The following is a 7,050-nucleotide window of genomic DNA, read 5'->3' on the forward strand; positions in this document are numbered from 1 at the left end:
CAGCCTGGTGGGGTCACACATGCTCCCCCCTGGGGTGGTTTTCAGCTTCTCTAACCTAGGGGGACACTAATCTCTGCTTCAGTGTCCCAGACACGGGACCCTAGAGGGTCACAGCCTCCTGCCTCCTTCCTGACCTTTCCATGCCTATAAAGGGGCACACAGCAGGGAGCAGAACCCATGGGAAAGCCTGGCATGAGGGGCTTTTTGGAGGTTATCAGACACTTGGCACTCAGCCAGAGAAGGAAGAGGCAGGTCACCATACGTGGTTTGCCCCAGGGCACTCCTAAGACCTACATTTTACTCTGGGAGCTGAGGTGCTGAGACGCTCACTACCTCTCACTAGGACCTTATCGTCATGAAGGGGTCTTTCTAGGAGTGATTAAGACCCTGGAGGTCAAGAGGTGTGTCAGCACATGCACACCTTTAGTCCCAGCGCTCAGGAGGCAGAAGCAGGAGGATCTCATGAGTTTGAAGCTAGCCTGGTCTACAGAGTGAGTCCCAGGATAGGCAGGAATACACAGAAGTCTAGTCTTGAAAACCAAAGTTCAAAAGGGGGGTGGGGTGGAGATCAGGTCCTGCCACGGTGGTCTGAGGGAAGAGACGCTAGAATGAGATATTACCGCCCACCTGGATTTCAGCACTGAGGCTGGAGGATGGTGAGTTCCAGGCCAGCCTGGACTACATGGACACCTGTCTAAGGAAACAAACAAGAGCAGGGAGGCTTGGGGTGGGGCTGTGGCTGGGTGGAAAGCTTACCCAGCATGCATGGCGCCCTGGGTTTCAGACCCAGCACTTACAGGCCTGCCATCCCTGCATGCAGGACGCTGAGGCAGGAGGATTAGGAGTAAACAGTGAAGCAGCCAGATAGACACAGGGTGAGCCTCAAGTACGGGATGCAGCCCAAGGACACACAGCCTTCAGCCTTCAAGATAACGGAATCAGCCTGACGTGCCCCGATGTTTCAATGACTCCACTGAGACTCTTTGTCCCCGCAGCCCTGACCAAAGAAACTAAAATAGTGAAGGCACACGGGGTGAGTGGTCAGCAGCGGGGCGGCTGTGGCCTCAGGGCGACCTGGGCACAGGCCCGCTAGACTGGCTGAACTGCGGAAGAGCGGACAGCTGCGGCATCCGGAAACTACCACAGTTTGGAAAGGAAGAGACTGACCCACAGGGGGTCGAGGACAGGCAGAGCACGTGGGCGGGGTGGAGGGGGCCTTCAGAAGCAGGTAGGACCTGGGGGCCAGTATCAAGTTCCAAATGGCACCTCACTGTAAGGACTTTGCCTGTTGGACAAGTCACCACTAAGCCCACCTTCTTTTCGCTTAATTTTAGAGATTTACTTATTGTGATTGTTTATGCTTATGAATGTGTGGCTGCGGGCATATGCGGGAGTGGGTGGTGTCACAGAAGTGGCAGGGAGGTCAGAGATCAGTCGGCCAGCCCTGGTCTGCCCTGGACCACTCTTCTTTCGCCCCCGTGTGGCCAAAGTTGCACACAACACCTTATCCATAAGCACTGTTTGCACGTCCGATACTCGCCACCAGGTGGCGAACTCGCCACCAAACAGCTCACAATGAGCTGCCTCCAGGGCCCTCCCGGACGGATCCCTGCACCCCAGGGGTTGTCTTTCCCCAGATCCTGACAGTAGTAAATGGAATGCCGGGTTGTTTTTTTTTTTTTAATAAAAATCATTTATTCTTCGTTTATGTAATACATCCCGACTGCAACTTCCCCTCCTCCTAGCCCCTAGCCGCTGCCCCCAGATACCACAGATCCACGGCTGCCCCACGTCCCTTCAGAGAAGAGCAAGCTTCCGAGGACTATCAACCAAATAACACATAGCAAGTGACAATAAGATTCGACATTTCATATCAAGGGTGGACAAGACAGCCTGATACGAGGGAAAGGTTCCCACGCCCACTTTTAGGAGTTGCCTCGAAACACCACCACATCCCCCTGCCTCTGCCTCCTGAGTGCTGGGATTAGAGATGTCTGTCATTTCGTCCCATTTCATAGTTTTCAGTAGAAACGCCCGTGGCTTTGTGTGCTGAGCTCCAGGTTTATGATGGTCCAGCACTGTCCCCCTAGCACTGGGGAAGCTGAGGCAGGAGGATCTCTGAGAATTCCAGGCTGGACAAAGACTTCCTCTCAAAAGCAAACGAATAAAAATGATGTTAGGTTGAGAAATGGTTCCACGCACACTTCAGTAACAAGGATCAGCGGCAGAGCGCTCACAAAGCCCTGGGACCCATTCCCAGCACCACGGAGCACTGCGTGTGATAGCACAGGCCCGTCAACCCTGCGCTGGATAGGTGGAAGCCAGCGGGTCCGGAGTCCAGGGTCATCCTTCACTACTTAGAGACTTTGGGTCTCACTAACCTCACTGTACCGAGGAGAAAACTGTGGGTTCGAGTCCACCCTCTGTCCCCCGTGCCACGAAATCAGCTTGCCGCAGCCAGTTACAATTTAAAGTGTAATCTGATTTCACGTGCCTGAGTGCTTTCACAGTCTGCACACGACAAGCACGCGCGCAGTACCTACAGAAGCCAGAAGGGGGCGGCAGAGTTAAGAATAATTAATGCAGAATTTCTTCCTTCTGAGCTAGGGGATACTGTTCCTGGTCGTTGTCTTGGGGTATTCTTGGCCCTACAGTTTGCTAGGCAGTGTCAGGAACTCCCTGAATCTTGACAGCCCAAATATTCCCAAGGTGTTGGGAGACAGGAGCTGGATCCCTGGACTTATTACTTCATCCTGTTTCCTTCCTTTTAAACAGTTTTTTTTTAAATATATACACATATTCACTATACATAAGTACACTGTAGCTGTCTTCAGACACACCAGAAGAGGGCATCAGATCCCATTACAGATGGTTGTGAGCCACCATGTGGTCACTGGGATTTGAACTCAGGACCTTGGAAGAGCAGCCAGTGCTCTTAACCACTGAGCCATCTCTCCGGCCCTGACATTTTTATTTATTCTGTATTGGCTCACTGAAGCGGGGTCTCAGTGTATAGACCTGTTGGCCTGGAGCCCTCGGCTGGTCTGAAACTTGTGGCAATCACTCCTCCTCCCGTTTTCAGGCAAGACAGCAGGCATGTGTGACCAGGCCCGGCTCGTGGGTGCTTCCGTGGCTGGAACAGCTAAACAACACCAGGTCAAACCAGCATGTGTCAAATGTCCCTCACCCTGTGTTCTCCCACACCCACGCCGGGCTCCGCATTGCTGAATAGAAATTTCAATTCTGGCTTATTCCAAGCAGCCCAAGATCCAGTTATGTCCCCACTGACACTGCCTGTGATACAAAGATCAGGAGTCAATGAAAGAAAAAGGACAATGGACTCGACTCGACTCTTAGAGATCAGCTACAAATGGGCACCACACAAGCAGTTAGGGTTAGTGCTCAGCCTGCAGGAGCCCCACCCTGGCCCCTTCCTGGGGGATTCTAGGCGGAGTGGGGGTGGGGCGGCTCCACCCTTGACCACACCCCCAGACCCTCATTGGAGGATTCCAGGTGGGCCCCACCCTGTCCCCAAAGTTGTTTTAGCTTTGCGAGAGGATGTCTCTGTTATCCAGGCCAGCCTTCTGCCTCAGTCTTCCTAGTAGCAGGTGACGGGGCTTTCACCCTTGTTTTCTCTACACTCTACAGGACCAGCGTTCAGGAATTTCACACGTAACTCACGGTTGCTATGGCATCTGTCTACCTGGAGCTGGTGAGAGGCTGACCACACCTTTCTTGCTCCTGATTGGAAGTGTGACTCTGTTGCGTGTTTGAATCCACCAATGAGGTGGGTCCGAGGGTCGCCTGTTGCTTCCAGACTAGAAAAAGGGAGAACTGAGTTTTACACACACAGACACGCACACCTTCTCCCTCCCAGTGTGAAACAGACTCAGGATTTTCCTCACACACAAAAATATAACCAGTGTTAGAGGAGATGTAGTGAGGGGAGATGGGCTTTTCGCTTTTCTTTTGTTGTTTTTGTGACAATGTCTTGTTGTGTAGCCCTGGCCTTCCTAGAACTCGCTGCGTATACCAGGCTGGCCATGAAGTCACAGAGATCCTCCTGCCTCTGCCTCCCAAGAGCTGGGATTAAAGACATGCACCACCATCCAGCCTCATTCTTATGTTTATTACCGTATGTATATGGTGTGTGTGTGTGTGTGTTTGTGTGTGTGTTTGTGTGTGCGTGTGTGTGTGTGTGTGCATGTGTGTGTTTGTGTGTGTGTGTTGTGTGTGCGTGTGTGTTTGTGTGTGTGTGCGTGCATGTGTGCGTGTGTTTGTGTGTGTGTGTTGTGTGTTTGTGTGTGTGTGTGTGTGTGTGTGTGTGTGTGTGTGTGTGTGTAGGTCAGAGGACCTCATGTGGAGTTCTTTCTCTCTACTGTGTGGGTCTCGGATCAAACTGAAGTTCTCAGGCTTCACTTACCCACTGAACCATCTTGCCAGACCAGGACTATTTTATTGTTTTGATTTGTGTTTCTGAGATATGGTCTTATGTAGCCCAGGCTAGCCTGGAACTCAGTTTGTGGTTGAGGGGGAACTTGAACTGACCGTTCCACCTCCACCTCCCCAGTGCTGGGATGAAAGGCCAGTGTCATTACACCTGGGTCAATAATTTTGTTTCTTGAAGCTGCCTGGCTACCTCTCTGAAGAACATTCCAGAAAGTTTCAGTGGGCGGCCAAATGGGAACGCTTCCATTTGTTGAAGTTCTTCTGCCTTGAAATAAATCGTCCTGGGAGGTTAGGAATTAATGTATTCTGTAGTTAGTTTATTTTTAATAAACCACCCATTGTGGGCTCGGGGCGTGGGAGATTCTCACAGATCGCTCCCGCTCGCACGCCCACGGGCAGATAGAAATAAGCATGGTAGGTAGGTCATTTAGCAAGAGACAGTCACTCGGGTAGGCTCCTGAGCTGTCCTGTTCTTACCCCACAGAGGAGCATTCTGGGTAGACAAGGTAGTCACGAAGTCACCCTTGAGCTTGTTGACCTAACGCCACAAAATCAGATGTGACCGCGTCCAGCTCTCATCCCAGCACTTGGGAGGCTGAGGCAGGAGCATTGCCTCAACTTTAAAGTCACACTGGTACCCACGGGACCCATTCTTTTTTTTTTTTTTTAAGGTTTATTTATTTATTATATGAGTACACGCTATCTGTCCTCAGACACTCCAGAAAAGGGCATCAGGTCTCATTACAGATGGTTGTGAGCCACCACGTGGTTTCTGGGAATTGAACTCAGGATCTCTGGAAGAGCAGTCAGTGCTCTAACCACTGAGCCATCTCTCCAGCCCCAAGACCCCTTTTTAAGAAGGAATGGAAACTCTTGCACTCTTGCTCTCTCTCTCTCTCTCTCTCTCTCTCTCTCTCTCTCTCTTGCTCTCCCCCCTTACCCCTCCTCTTCCCCCCCTCTCCCTCCACGTGCTCATGGCTGGCCTCTACTCTTTTCTCTCTTCTCTATTCCTCTCTCCTCTCTTTCTGCCTCTACTACCCTCCTAACTCCTCCTTGACCTAAATAAATAAACTCTATCCTATACAAAAAAAAAAAAAAAAAAAAAAAGGAATGGGAAGCTGCTGTGATGTGGGGAGCACTTCCTTCCCTCTGGTCCTGATGTGGGAGCACTTCCTTCCCTCTGGTCCTGATATGGGGAGCACTTCCGTCCCTCTGGTCCTGATGTGGGGAGCACTTCCGTCCCTCTGGTCCTGATGTGGGAGCACTTCCGTCCCTCTGGTCCTAATGTGGGAGCACCTCCTTCCCTCTGGTCCTGATGTGGGAGCACTTCCTTCCCTCTGGTCCTGATGTGGGGAGCAGTTCCGTCCCTCTGGTCCTGATGTGGGAGCACTTCCTTCCCTCTGGTCCTGGGAAACTTGGTGCAGTGGCATCTCCAGGGTTGCAAATGCCCACTTCTGGCCTCCACAGGCATTGCACGCCTGGAGCAGACGCCATCACACACATAGATAAGAAACAGTTTCTTATGTATTTAATGGTGGTACTCACCTTTAATCCCAGCATTTGGGAGACAGAGGCAGGTGGGTCTCTGAGTCCGAGGCCAGCCTGGTCTACAGAGTGAATTCCAGGACAGCCCAAAAAAGAAAGAAAGATATTTTAGTTGGGAGTCAGAAGTCAATTCCAGTTTGCCACTTGGTCCCTGTCGGTTGTGGTGGGTGAGGTCACGTGGCCCAGGCCTGGCCAGTGAGCTCCGAACCTGGGACTTGGTTGGGGAAGAAAAACGGAAAGAGTGGATGTGAATTTTCTGTACTCCCTTGGCTATGTGAAGGCAGCACATGCTAGGGCCCTCCTCCCCTCCCTTTCCCTCTCTCCCTCCCACCTGTCACCCCCTCTCTTCCCTTCCCTCCTCTCTCTCGGAATCTCCTGTAGCAGCAGCTCTTGGATTCCCAGCCATCCCGCCTGTGCCTCCAGGCCTCTGAGGTGGGAAGTGTGTCCTGCTGTGAAAAGCCCAGGCTCCCTGGGGTTAAGGGACGTCTCCTCCCCATCCCTTTAAACCCGTTTTTCTCCTTTTTTCAGTTTTTGCAGACAGGGTGTCACTATGTTTCCTTGGCTGTCCTAGAACTCACTCTAGAGTACTGGGATCAAAGGTGTGCGCCCCATCACCCTGCTCTCCGTGTTCTGTGTAAAGATGTGTTTTTCCTTATCTTATGGGCGGAAGTGTACCGTCTGTGTGCACCATGCCTGCCGGTGTAATACATGGAAGCCAGGAATCAAAATTGGATCCCCTAGAACTAGAGTTACAGGTGATTGTGAGCCACCGAGTGTGTGCTGGGAATTGAACCAGGGTCCTCTGCAGGAGTGCACAGTACTGTAAGCACTGGACTGTGCCTCCAGCCCTGGGTCATGTTCTACAAGCTTGCTTGGAAGAAGATGGAGAGGGAACAACACACACACACACACACACACACACACACACACAGAGAGAGAGAGAGAGAGAGAGAGAGAGAAAGAGAGAGAGAGAGAGAGAGAGAGAGGAAACACTTTATCTTCATCTAAGCCCAGATCGAGCTGTGCCTGCAGCCATTATATACCAGTGTCAGACAC

The sequence above is a fragment of the Micromys minutus genome (assembly GCF_963924665.1).
Source record: "Micromys minutus genome assembly, chromosome: 22".
NCBI lineage: Eukaryota > Metazoa > Chordata > Mammalia > Rodentia > Muridae > Micromys > Micromys minutus.